We start from the raw sequence: 13,113 nt of genomic DNA on the forward strand, positions 1-13,113 counted from the left end.
GATGGTATTTATCCATCTTGGGCTGCCTTTGTCAAAACTATCCCTCGACCCCTCTCGCAAAAACATAAGATTTTTGCACGATATCAAGAAGGAAGAGAAAAGATGTTGAGCGAGCCTTTGGTGTACTCCAAGAAAGCTGGCGTATAGTGAGAGATTCATCTCGCTTGTGGGATCCAATTGATCTAGATTATATAATAAAAACATGTATCATTCTACATAACATTATTGTGGAGGACGAAAGGGAGGATATACTCGAATATCGTGATTTCTCAGCTAGAGATGATGAACATGTGCCACCAAACGTTGTCCTTTCAAGAGATCCTATTGTAGAGTTCAACGCCTTTCTAGAACGACGTGTCAGTATTCGAAACCGAGAATTGCACCACAAGCTTCAAAAGGACCACATCGAACATATTTGGAATTTACATGGAGATGCATAGTGGAACTTGTCCACTTTTATTTACTTGTGTCAATTTTAATTGATGTACCTTTTTTCTTGTGTGCTTTTAGTTTGGAATATTTTGTGCTTTTAAAATTGTTTTTATTATTTTTTTAAAATATTTTTTAATTTTTTATATTAATGTGCATTTTTATTACGTAATTTTAAATTTAATTATGTATATTTTTAATTTGTTAATTGTATTTTTATTATGTTTTAAAAATATTATTTAATACATTAAAATAATAATATTTTAACATCACCACTACAACATCACCACACCATTGCAGAAACGTACAATGAAGTTATCAACGCTGATGATGAGGGAAAAATAATTATCTCCCTAATCAGCAAATAAATTGGAAAGTCGTACGTTCTCCTGGTCTCCTGCTTCCTCGGTCACCTGCAGAGCGGGAACGATCTCCTGATCTCCTACTCCTTTGGTCACCTGAAGAAGTCGTACGATCTCCTTTTGAGCTGCCAACTGATTCACGAACACACGTTAGAGGCGTTGGGTGGTCACCCGGCAAAAACCCTCCGATGCTCAAGTCATCGATCACCTCCACACAAAACAAGAGAGCACAGAGCTTTTATAAACCAAAGAGTCACTTACTTGAAATGGAGAAGTTGAGTGGTATTTATAGACAAAATTTACTTTATTTGCACATTAAGCCTCCAATGCCAAAAATTGACAATTAACCTTTCTAAGGTCTAAAAATACAAATTAGTCCTCCAGGACTTCAAAATTAAGAATTAGTCCTTTAAAAATGCGATCCTCGCAAATTGACCTACTTAATTTATTTATAATTTTTAAGTATATTAAAAATATACTTATACCCATCAGCTGACATCATCATGCGGTCAAGTTACCAACTTGACCATACCAACTTCCTCACATCCTTGTATATGCTCTTAATTACTCTCGCTCATTTCATCTCCTATACACTTCAATGGAAGAACACTATTTGTCCGAAATTCTTGGAATTGGAGCTCAAATTAAGTGAGGTCCCTCGTGAAATGGTATGATTTAATGTAGTTATGTGTTTTGGGCCCTGCAACTTCGAAAATGATGGAGAAGATATGATTTGTGCTGATTTTTTCATGTTTCGTTTGAGCTTTGATTGTTCAGATTAGACTATTTTATGAATCTTGTTTTTGCAGTAAATATTAATTATCCATCTAAGTTCTAAACTCATCAACTTTTCACTGCTCATGGCTCGACCCAATTTTTTGACTTTTGCTTTAATTTGTATTGGAAACAATGTTTTTTGTAGGATTCTATTAATTTTTTTGATGTCATTTTCTATTGAAGCTTGCAAGGCTAAGGATCCGATCTTAGAGTTCATTTCTCTTGTGCTTGTTCCTGGGATTTTTACTTCAGAAGGTATTGGTTTTGCATTTAATGATTGACAATTGTTACTAAAATAATTTTTGTATCCTAAATTGTGAACAAAATGGATCCATAGTTTTTGTGGTGATCTCTTAAAAATTTTTGTATGAAGTAAGGATTGGCTCATAGTGGAATAAGAGGTGAAACTTGTTGTCTGTGGAAACTTGTCTTGGCTTTTTGAGGTTTTGGTTTTGTTTAGCATATGATTAGAGTAGTGGTTCAGTCTAGTAACATAGAATACAGAATAAAAATGCTACATATTTGATAAACTCTTGTTATGGTAGAATGCCTTTTGAACTTATATTTTTGTTGTGTACATCAATGTGCTCTTTACTGGCTCTATGAAAAACATAAAATTGCTCGTAGTTCTTTAAATGCAGATACTGGTCCCCATTTATTTCAAGACATTTTCTTTCTAGAAGCTTATTCAGTTAGGTTTTTAGCTTTTCTTTCTACCATTCTCACACTTTCACTTTGGGAAAGTATACTGGAGTTTTAAATGAGTTTTTAGTGGGTGCCCTTTTTCTCTTGGTTATGGAGTTTTAAAGCTTTTAAGTCTTGCTGCCATGGGAAAGGGAAGGGCTACAGACAGTCTACATTCCGGATGAAAAAAAAGACTTCAAAATGTTCAAGTTCTTTTTAAGTTAGGGAAAACTGTAAATTTGGTCCTGTATGTTTGTCACTTAGCGATTTTGGTCCTTTATGTTTTCATATTTCAGTTTTAGTCCTGCATGTTTTAATTTTTTTGCAATTTTGGTCCTTTTTATTAAAAAATGCTTACGTGGCACTGTACACGTCAGCTCCACATCAGCACCGAATTGGTCCTACGTCAGCGCCATATCAGAAAAAGAACTAAAATTGCCAAAAAAATAAAGATAGCAGACTAAAACTGAAATCTGAAAATATATAAAACTGAAATCGCAAAGTAATAAACATACAGGACCAAAAAAGCAATTTTTCCTTTAAGTTATGGCAAATGGAGTCTTCCTCCAAGGCACAGCTTGCCACGTGCCTCTTTGATTTGTTTCTGTGAAACTTCGGATTTTTAAAGACTGCAAGATATAAATAAAATCTTGATTTTTTTTATAATCTTGATTATCTTGAAGTTGATTGTACCGAAATAAATTAATATCAAGAATATAGGATTTTTGAAGTTTGTATATCCATATAAAATATATGCAAGAAAAGTAGATTGAATATATCAAGTTATCTAGAATCAAATCTTGGAGATAAAATCTTATTCAAATTATGAAACTTAGGTGTCATAGTTGATCTTTTTAACTTTTTGGTGCTTATAAATAGAACCTCAAACCATGAGAAAAATTATACCACAAATTCACTCAAATTTCGAGTAAGGCAAAAGATCAAAATCCGATCTTCACCGTTTAGAATATAACATAAGCAGTTATCATTATGCACTCCAAATTTTAGACCGATCCAATGGCTAGAACTTTGCATACTATTTTTCCACAATTCAGCGCAGATTCTATCGGAAAAGAAACAGTTTCTTTTACGTGGTCCATAAACGGATTCAATTGGATTTGAAACCTAATCTCCACTCTTTACAATTTAGATAACATCCTTACAAAATTCCTGACGAAATTTCATTTCAATCTGACGGTTCGATATGTCTCTAACCTTTCTGAAAATTGACTGAATTATCAGTAAGTGAGCTTTGTGTTTTAAAAGAATACGTACGTTTTAAAATTTGATCGTTCATAATATTTTTAAATCTTGTTAAGTAATTTATACTCTTGATACGACATGAATTCGATTTTTTAAAAATATTTTTACCGCACTGTTATGATTTGAATTAAGAGTGGAAAGAAAATTTCCAAATTAGGATAAGTTAATTATGCCCTGATGCGGTGGGTAATAATTATTGTTCTATGACTTCACCTCTTAGAGAGATTACATATAGGGAACTGAATAGTTAACCACAAATAAGAAGATGAATTTCAGTGTCATGTTACGTTATAATAAGTTATGCTATGTCATGATAAGATATGATATGCTATGAATATGTTTGTATGTTCGATCGACCCCTACTTGCTGAGTGACGACCATATCACTCACATCTTACTTTCCTCACAGATGATAGCGAAGAACAAGTAGTGGAAATAAAACATATGTTTGGGATTGTGATTAGTACCTAGTAACATCGCATCACGATCTCCCATTTGCCCAGAAGAATGCTCACCTACTGTTAGCGTACATTACAATCATTTAAGCTCTTATGTCCTAGTAAGATTTGGTGCATTGGTTTGTCGAGACCCCAATTAATTCCAATAACTATGCATATGTTTCAAAGTGTGAGACTCGATTCGGGATGTTTGTTTATCCCTTATCCGGTAACACATTTCCTACGGATATCTCATACGGGGATTTTATGGTTCTTTTAAAAAATATCGCATGTAGTAGACAACACAACTTGCAATAAACAATCTTTGAACTTATCGTAGCAAAGATTGTACAATCCTTCATATTTACGTACTATGAGAGTGTTTGCAAAAGATTATACTTTTGTAGAAGTGATTAAATTTATAGATTATAAAAAAATTAAGAAAACTCAAAATTTGGTAGTGTTTGGAAACAAATCTGACAATCTAAAAATCAAAGTTATGCAGTATTTGATAAATAAGTAATTAAAGTGATTTTAACATTGACCTTTTTATTAAAATTACTTTTGGAGAATTATAATCACCATATGACTAGCTTTTGGATTTTAATTAAATTAAGCATAAGTTAACACATAATTTGGGTTTAAAAAATACATAAAAGTGATTTTTTAAGCCAAAATCTAACCATCACTTTTTTTTAGTGATTGCAAAAATTCTTTAACCAATAATTATAATACGACAATACATATCAGATGAAAAACAAACATATTATCACGGTTTTGCTTAGCCAACATTTTGATTTCCGTAATTTCCTTCGTATTTGAAATGCCATTTAACAACGGTAAGGTAGTATCACAAAATATTGTGCCAAATATAATACAGTGATGGTTTATATGAATATATAGTGAATATTGTAGGCTGAAGCTAGAAGTGGCTCTCACCAACAATCATTTAATCAATATAACACTTTTCCCATGTACTCTCATAAAAACCACAAAATTAATCATTTATAGCCAAGGTGAACCATTCTATAGATTGAAATATTCGATGTGTGTTAATTCGAATCACTTTTCGGGCTGAAAAACTGCGTTGTGAAGTGGATAAGCAATTCGGAACTTGACATTGGTCCAGTACTCCAATTAGTCAGTCGTTCTTTCAATTATATATGCATCCATTCCCCGTAGCCAATAACCCAAAAAATTGATCATGACAAATAAAATAATTATATATACAATATGATGCAACATGCATCATCAAGACGGTTATGTATACAAATTTTACCGTAAATTCCAGTTAAACGTCTAATAGACTAAATTTTTTTTTTAAAAAAAAAACTCGCTAGTAATTAACCTCAGCTCGGCCAAATTTTTTATTTTTTTTTGGGTGGTTGTCTAGGTTGTATCCCAATCCAATATAAATTCTTATGAATATAATTTAAGTAAACCTTCTAATATTCTTTTATGGAACAATATAATTTTATAACATTTTAAAGCATATGTATATTCGTCTACAACTTGAAATAAACGTTGATACAAAATCTTTTTGTATTTTAATCTAAAATTAGGTAACGCATTTACGGAGCACATGACATAACTTATTGTACTCTTTCACTTGCATTTAGAGTGTCGAATTCTATGAGATGGTGTCTCATGGTTAATTGCAACTTGCGATATTGTATTTTATTCGGAAATTGTTTTGATTAACGGATGGGAAATTTAGAATTTACGGAAGCCGACTACCTGAAATTTTTCTTAACAAATAATAGAATTTGGCGTCGTCTCATTTTATATTTTGAATGTGGTGTGGATTGGTTGCTAATGTCTTGGGTGTAAAAGTGAGTCAAGTTACTTATGAGCGAGCTAGTAACCCTCTAAATTCGACAATTGTCTCCATTGTACTAAAACTGGTCTTTTCAACGTGCTTATGTTCACACTTATACGTACATTTAAAAACTTTCCTGGGGCTCACTCGTCCAGAATTGACCCAAGTCAAACATGCTTAACTTTGAACTTATGTGATAAGCTCTCGAAAAAAGATGCATTTTTTTATATGGGTAAGACATATCAAGTCTTTTATACCCATCATTCCGGTCAGATGTAGGATCGGTTCATTCATGTCACTCGACGTCCATTCATTGGTGGGATTTCCATCTTTCAGATATTAACCACTCATATTGCATCACCCTGAAAGTTTAGCTTCGGGTGTCACTTGATGTCCACCGGCTTTTGCTTGGTTCGTCCTCAAACTACACTGTAGTAGGAGAGGTCAGACTCTGATACAACTTGTAACGTCCCAGATTCGACGAGTGGGGAGACAATTGTCCTCACTGTATCAACACAGATCTTTCCAGTGTGCTTATATCCACACTCACATGCACCATGAGAAACTTTTTCGAATTTGCTATGAAGCTGAGCTTGGTGGAATTAGATATAATGTTGTTAATTTGAAAATTTTCCAGAAATTTATTTTTTTTTTCTTGTAATACACTAACTTTTTCAAAATTTTTAAATGTTTTTAATCTAGAAAACCCATTTATTTGATATTTGTTGGTATTTTCAAACACACATTTAGACCACATCCTGTGATGCTTACATAATTTAACCTCCGAACTACCATCATTTTAAAATATAAGTAATATAACAAAAAACCTTCTCTTTTTTTTTTATATATATATATTTCATATAATTATATACATTTAGTTTATTTTCAAGATAATGGCTGCACGTCAGAAAAAAACAGTTGAGTCCAAGTGCTCTCTCATTTGCAACCCTTCTGGTTCCTTCTTGAACTGGCTCGACTCTATGTAATGAATTATGGACGTCTTCACCTTGCTCAGCTTGGCATCATTTACGGAATCCGATTTGCCTTCTTTTAGCGCTTCGAGGAAGTCCCGAGCAATAATCCTTAGCAGTTTCTCAAACTGATTTCTATATCCGGACATCTGGATACAATAAATGACTTCATATTGCAATGCATAAAATAAAATGTTTTTGAAAATATGGTGAAAAAGGTAAAATGCCAGCTTACTTCAAGAAAATGTTGCAGTGCAACAGCAGTGTAAAGATTAGCCGGGAGACGATTCAGAAACCGTGCAAGCCATGCCCAACCTTTTTTAAGCCCAAGGGGATTCTTAAAGCCACCAATTTCAGTCTGCTAAAACAAGAATGTCTGATCTTTTACTTGTAAAATGCATTGGAAGATTCGGGCGAAAAGCTCAAGTAGTGATGGACCAACAAACCTGCACTAGAGCTCCATAGAGCCTCATGTTCGAACTCAATCTCTCTAAATAACTCTCCGTACTCTCCATCTTTCCATCTATTTCTTTGTAACCGATAGCTTTGAAATAAGCTTCTCCGGTTTGAAACAATGCCTGTTGAAAATGTTGTTGAACATAATTGTAAAAACAATTTACAGCAGTTATATCAGGAAAGCAGCAAGAACAAGAATGCTTCTGAACTTTCGAGTCTAATCATGCCATATGACAATGACGCAGAGAACCTAAAAACAAATGAAATGGGTAAACCATAACATGGAAATTTCGTATGCCAACAAAAGACTAGCTCTTGAAACATTGAGTTTGATTTATTACCGGAGAGCATTCAACGAATTTTGGTATAGTGAACATGCAAGCTCTGTTTAGAGTTGCAATCAGGATGTCCAAAGCCAATGGAATCTGCCTTGAATGAAATAAAAGCTTATCAAGTACACATTATCCAGGATCACCATGCTAAGTTGCTCCTTCAATGGACTTGAGCATACAATCCAGGCACAGAATTACCTTTGCATCAAAGAAGACAACATAAATGGACGTCATTGCAAACAATTTGTTCATAATAACTAATCAGATAGCGAGTAGTGCGGAATTCTTCATAACAGACTGTACCTTTGAGGTCACGAGAACAATGACACGACTACAGGCGAAAATGTATCCATTGCTCTTTTGAGAATTTTCACAGTTGGAGACTACCTGCAAACATCATGACTCCCTTAGTAAGCACCACACATTTACCAGCCATTCTTTGAGCACCATGATGAAATTTTCATTCACCCATAATATACATTAAAATCAAATTTCTTATTCAATCAAACAAAGTAATGGAAAACACGACTCATTCATTCAAGTAAATACTGCACAACAATACCTTTTCTGCAAAAGACTGGATGCTGATGGATTGGGGACATTCTGGACTTTTAATTAGATTTACTAACTCATCCGCTTTTGTTCTGCCCAAAAGAAAACAATGAAGTTATTTACAGAATTCACATGTTCTGAAAAGTATTAAAGATTTTGTTCAGATGAATGAAAATTTAACTGACCTGACATTTTCAACGGTAGCAGATATGGTTTTAATAAGTCTATTAAAATCCTGTCCTATTCTTCGGTTACCCTGGATAGAAGAGGAATTTTGGTTCATAAAATGGCCAAATCATTAAAGAAGTGCTCATGAACAAATTATTCTATAATCCTATTCATTAAGATAATTATATGCACAAGAGTTATCTTGGAATAATCCAAAACCTTGTGAACACCATCTCTTAAAGTTTCAACAACACTTTTGGCCATAGCCGCTTCAGCAGCTTGTTTCTTCTCTTCAAGAGCTTGCGTCTCAGCTTCTGCAACTGCTTTAGCCATTTCAGCTCTCTTGGCTTGTAACCTCGCCTGCAATGAGTCGGAAAATACTAGATAAAAAGCAGCTATCTGAGACGTACTCAACCAATTTTTTTGGTAAATCCAATTGATTCAGGTCCATCAATTGGTGTGCAATTGAGCAACATTTTCCTTTCTCCAAGGGGTTCTCCAATGGTCGGAAACTCTCAAACTAAATGTATACACAACATGATGATAATACATGGGAGACAACACCAAGTTGTGATATGGAAAGATTTTTCATCGATTAAAAGTTCATTAAAAGAATTTATAAAGCATGTACCACGCACATATACAAAAAAAATATTCAAATGACACAGAAGCGGAAAGAACCTCTTCTTCAGCTTTAATAATTTCTTGACGTATTTTTTCTTCCATGAGAGCCTTTTCTTCTCTTTTAGCCTGTTCACGTGCTGCATCGTCTCTTATTCTTTTTTCTTCCAGTACTGACATGTGCTCAAAATCTCTTCGTACAGCGGCAAGGTGATTATCAAGTGCTTCGGCACTGCAATTATTTTCAACAAAGTCGTAAGGGTAATATTCTCATTCCATTTAAAGTATCAGAGTAGGCATGATAAGAATACAGACTTGAAGCCTGGATAAACACATGAATGAGTTTTATGAAGAAAGATATCAAGGTATCAGTGATAGATTATTATTTTCCTATAAATTGAATCCATATCACTAATCAAATCCTTATCCAAAATGACCTTACATGTTTAGAACCTTTAGTATTTCAAAATATTGATAAATCCAATGAGTTTTGTCAGGTCAGTCATATGTTTTTACTTCACATTTCCAGTATAAACAAAGAGCTATCTGGTAGTATAGCTACCGATGAAGCTTCTTTCGAAAGGAAGACTTTTTAAATTGGCTTCCAAGCAGCCAGGTCACAAAGGGAGAACCAGAAAAGGTCCCGCCAAAAAGTCTCAAGTCCATTTCAACATTTAAGAAAAAGTAAGAACAATGAAAGGGCCTCACGTTGTACGTCAATAATGCAAATCAAATCCTCTATCCCATTCTTGCTGTGCTTTTTTAAGCTTATCAATTTCAGCTATTCGAGAAGCAAACTTCTCGTTTTCCTTGACCAAATTTGTCTCTATGATTGATAATTTATTTCTCACTTCCTCCTGTGTGTCAATAAAATCGGAATAAAATTCAACAAGAGCATTAAAGCCTGTGATGTCAACAGAATAAATGAAAAATTTAAGAGCAAGCACGTTTAAACTATCAAGCAAGTTAGAATAAATGAAAAAAAAGACAACTCATCACTATTCTTTTACCCAAATCATCGGACGAAAATCAAGTACAATACTCACCGAAACAGAGAGCTGAAATTCATGACGTAGCTCATGGAGCGCAGCTTCTGCTAATCCCGTTTTATTCATCAAAAGGCATTGAGTATCACCAGGTATCTCAAAATCAAAACCATCACTGCAAGTAAAAAACGAAAAATAAAGAGGGTGATCAACATGTCAAGTGTTAATAAGATGAGGAAAATAATGAATATTTAATCGAACAAGCATACATAAAATTTTAATCTGAGAAAAAAAAGTCCTTGCAGAATCAACAAGGAATTTCCGAGAAAAATTTGGATCTCATACACTGCCGTGACTAATAAGCTAATGTTTGTTGTTAATTTACATTCCAATTTCCATCTATGCCAGGAGATAGTTCATGGGAATCTGAATTGAATAAAAGTTTTAGACATTTAAAATATTACATTATTTTGATCTTCATTCCCAGAGTTATAGTCATGAGAGAGATGAATGTTTCAATTCTCCTTTGTAAGGAGACAAAATAGGAAGGAAGGATTGCATCAACTTCATGGTAAAATCTTACACCATAAATGAAGCAGAATAATCACAACAATATATGCAACAACACAAGGATCTTGGGGTACAAAGCACATAATTCATGTCAACATTCCACAAAAAAGTGTCTGCAAAATCCAACAGACCTTTTATTCATAAAAACCAGCAGAAGATCAGTTCACTCCTATGTCCTTGCAATGCTAATGAAAATTTGTCTTTCCTAAGCATTAAAGAAACGATATATATAACTGTAGACTTGGGCTGATATAGACTCATCCAAACTAGTAATTAGTAATTAGTAATAAACTAAATAAGGCACGTAGACACTGAACTAAATCGAACATTCAGGAGCCACTTTCAAATGTGTTTGGAACTGATCAAGATACAGCTTAACTAATAATATGGTTCTTGAATGTCATCATTCAAGTCCAACCACATTATTTCAATCAGTAAAAATTAAGATGCAATCAAATGCATTAAAGTTCAAGGAAATAATAGTTTTCGTGTTACTGAACTGTGAAAGACCAATCCTAAGGTTTTATTCCCGCATTCGACAAGAATACAGGGGTAAGACGTATTTTTGTGGCATTCGCTCATTCTTATGCAGTCACGTAGCAGAACACAAACCTTCCATGGACTTCACCAGAAGCAAATCTTCTACTTGGGAAGTTATGAACCTCTTCGGTATCGTTGTCAGATTCATCCAATTCATGATCTGATACATGCATGACAAAGCTCCCCTTGCTGCCGTGATTCTCTTTCGGCGTTCCCAAGTTTCTGAAATAGTAATGTAAAGTTAAGTCATATCAGCCAGTACATTCAGGAAATAAACCAACTTATGCTGGTATATACTCATCCAATTAACAATAGTAATAAAATAATTAGGAAGTTTAGACACTGAACTTGAATCATGACATTCTGGAACCAGATTCAAATATCTAGCAAGATATAGTTGAACTCAAAATCTGGTTCTTGTATGTTATGATTTCAAGTTCTTAATTTTTATTTATTTCACATTTCCACTATTGTTCATCGAAAATTTACAAACACGACAGCGAGATCAAACTCAATAAAACATTTTTCCTAGACAAAAAGCTTGCAGAGGCAGTATAATCAAATGCATTAATAATAGTTTTATTCTCGCATTTTCAATCAGTATTTTAGTGGCATTCGCTAATTCTTATTAATTGACTGCATAGTTAAACCACTAACAAGTCATGAACTTCACCAGAAGCAAATCTTCTGCCCGTATCACTGTTCATACGCATGACAGATCCCCTAGTGATGCAGTAATTGTCTTTGATGATCTCAACTTTCTGAATGAGTAAAGAAAAGTTATCATATCAGGCCCTCATGTTAAGGCAGCCGTGGCTTTTCCTAAAAACAAAATTCTAAGGTTCTCATGTTAAAGATTATGAAAGCAACCAAAGTTTCAAATCAATGGCTCCCAGGGGCGTAGCTAGAAATCACTACAACATTTTCAATATAATATAAAAATTTAAATGCAAACCATACGCCACTGATGGCTCCCTCGGATTTTTACAAATGAACAAATTATATAAAATGATCTACAATAGATTCAATAATATATTTCCAGTCGTAAACAAATCTCTCAACTAAAAATCAATCACAATAGGGCCTTTAAAAAGCGCACACAAAAAATTGAATTAGATACCCTCGTAATGTTATTCTCTAATAGATGGATCAATAACATATGTGACCCATAAACAACGATCAATACAAATATTAAAAACATAAAATCATACTGATATCCTAGTAGGATACCCCGGGTGGCTATACCCCGGGTGATACCCTACAACCCGCGTGATCGGGACAGCGGAGCAGGTTTTAGCTCGACTATCTTTAGAGAGTGTGGTGATATCCTAGTAGGATATCCCGGGTGGCTATACCCCGGGTGCCAGGAGTATCTCGGATGATGATATGGGGGGGCCAAGTTTTCTTTATTCTCAAGGCTAAGAAACAGCCACGTGTCTGCTTAGAGTGTGTCAGGATCAAATCCCCGATCAAATCATTATGGACCACGCTCCAACGGAGTGGGCTCTTTCCTTAAACTACTGGATGTCTAAATCACACGTCATGGTCGTCCCATCACCCTAAAAGCCGTCAGTTAGCCCATACCCAGTAATCATGGAAGGCCCAAGTGGGCCATTATAAAAGCTAAGGGAGGGTTGGATAAACAAAAAAAAGGACTCACTCTCTCAAATATATTCACCTATCTTTTCCGCCTGGGAGTTTACTCGCCCCCGGGTAGTCATTTTATGATAATCGCATCATTGGCGCCGTTTGTAGGAAAGTGAGTTCAAGGCGTAGATATGACCATCATTGATGATCCAGAAAGCTCTCGTCGAGCAAATGGACTTACAGGGGTGCGAGATCCATCCCGTGAAAACATCTCTATATGGGTTCGCAGGACATACCATTCGGCCCAGAGGAGAAGTGTGGCTACCAATCACCCTGGGATCGGGCGATATAAAGAAGACTGTCATGACCCTCTTTACCGTGGTGGAAGCCCCATCTTCCTAAAATATCATCCTAGGAAAACCGGCCCTGAATGCTTTTATGGCTGTCGCCTCTGCATACCACCAGAAAATCAAATTCCCGGTGGGAAATCAAGTGGGCGAGGTAAAGGGAGATCAGCATTCCTCTCGGTGATGCTATGCGGACACCATCCAAGTGGACAA

The 13,113-nt window shown here is 34.8% G+C and overlaps 1 pseudogene; it reads right to left on the reverse strand.

Moving 5' to 3' along the window:
* Positions 1–6,674: 6,674 nt before the first annotated feature.
* Positions 6,675–12,918, reverse strand: LOC140889152 (mRNA export factor GLE1-like; annotated as a pseudogene).
* Positions 12,919–13,113: the final 195 nt, after the last annotated feature.

Source organism: Henckelia pumila, chromosome 3, assembly GCF_033568475.1.
Source record: "Henckelia pumila isolate YLH828 chromosome 3, ASM3356847v2, whole genome shotgun sequence".
In the NCBI taxonomy this organism is placed as follows: Eukaryota; Viridiplantae; Streptophyta; class Magnoliopsida; order Lamiales; family Gesneriaceae; genus Henckelia; species Henckelia pumila.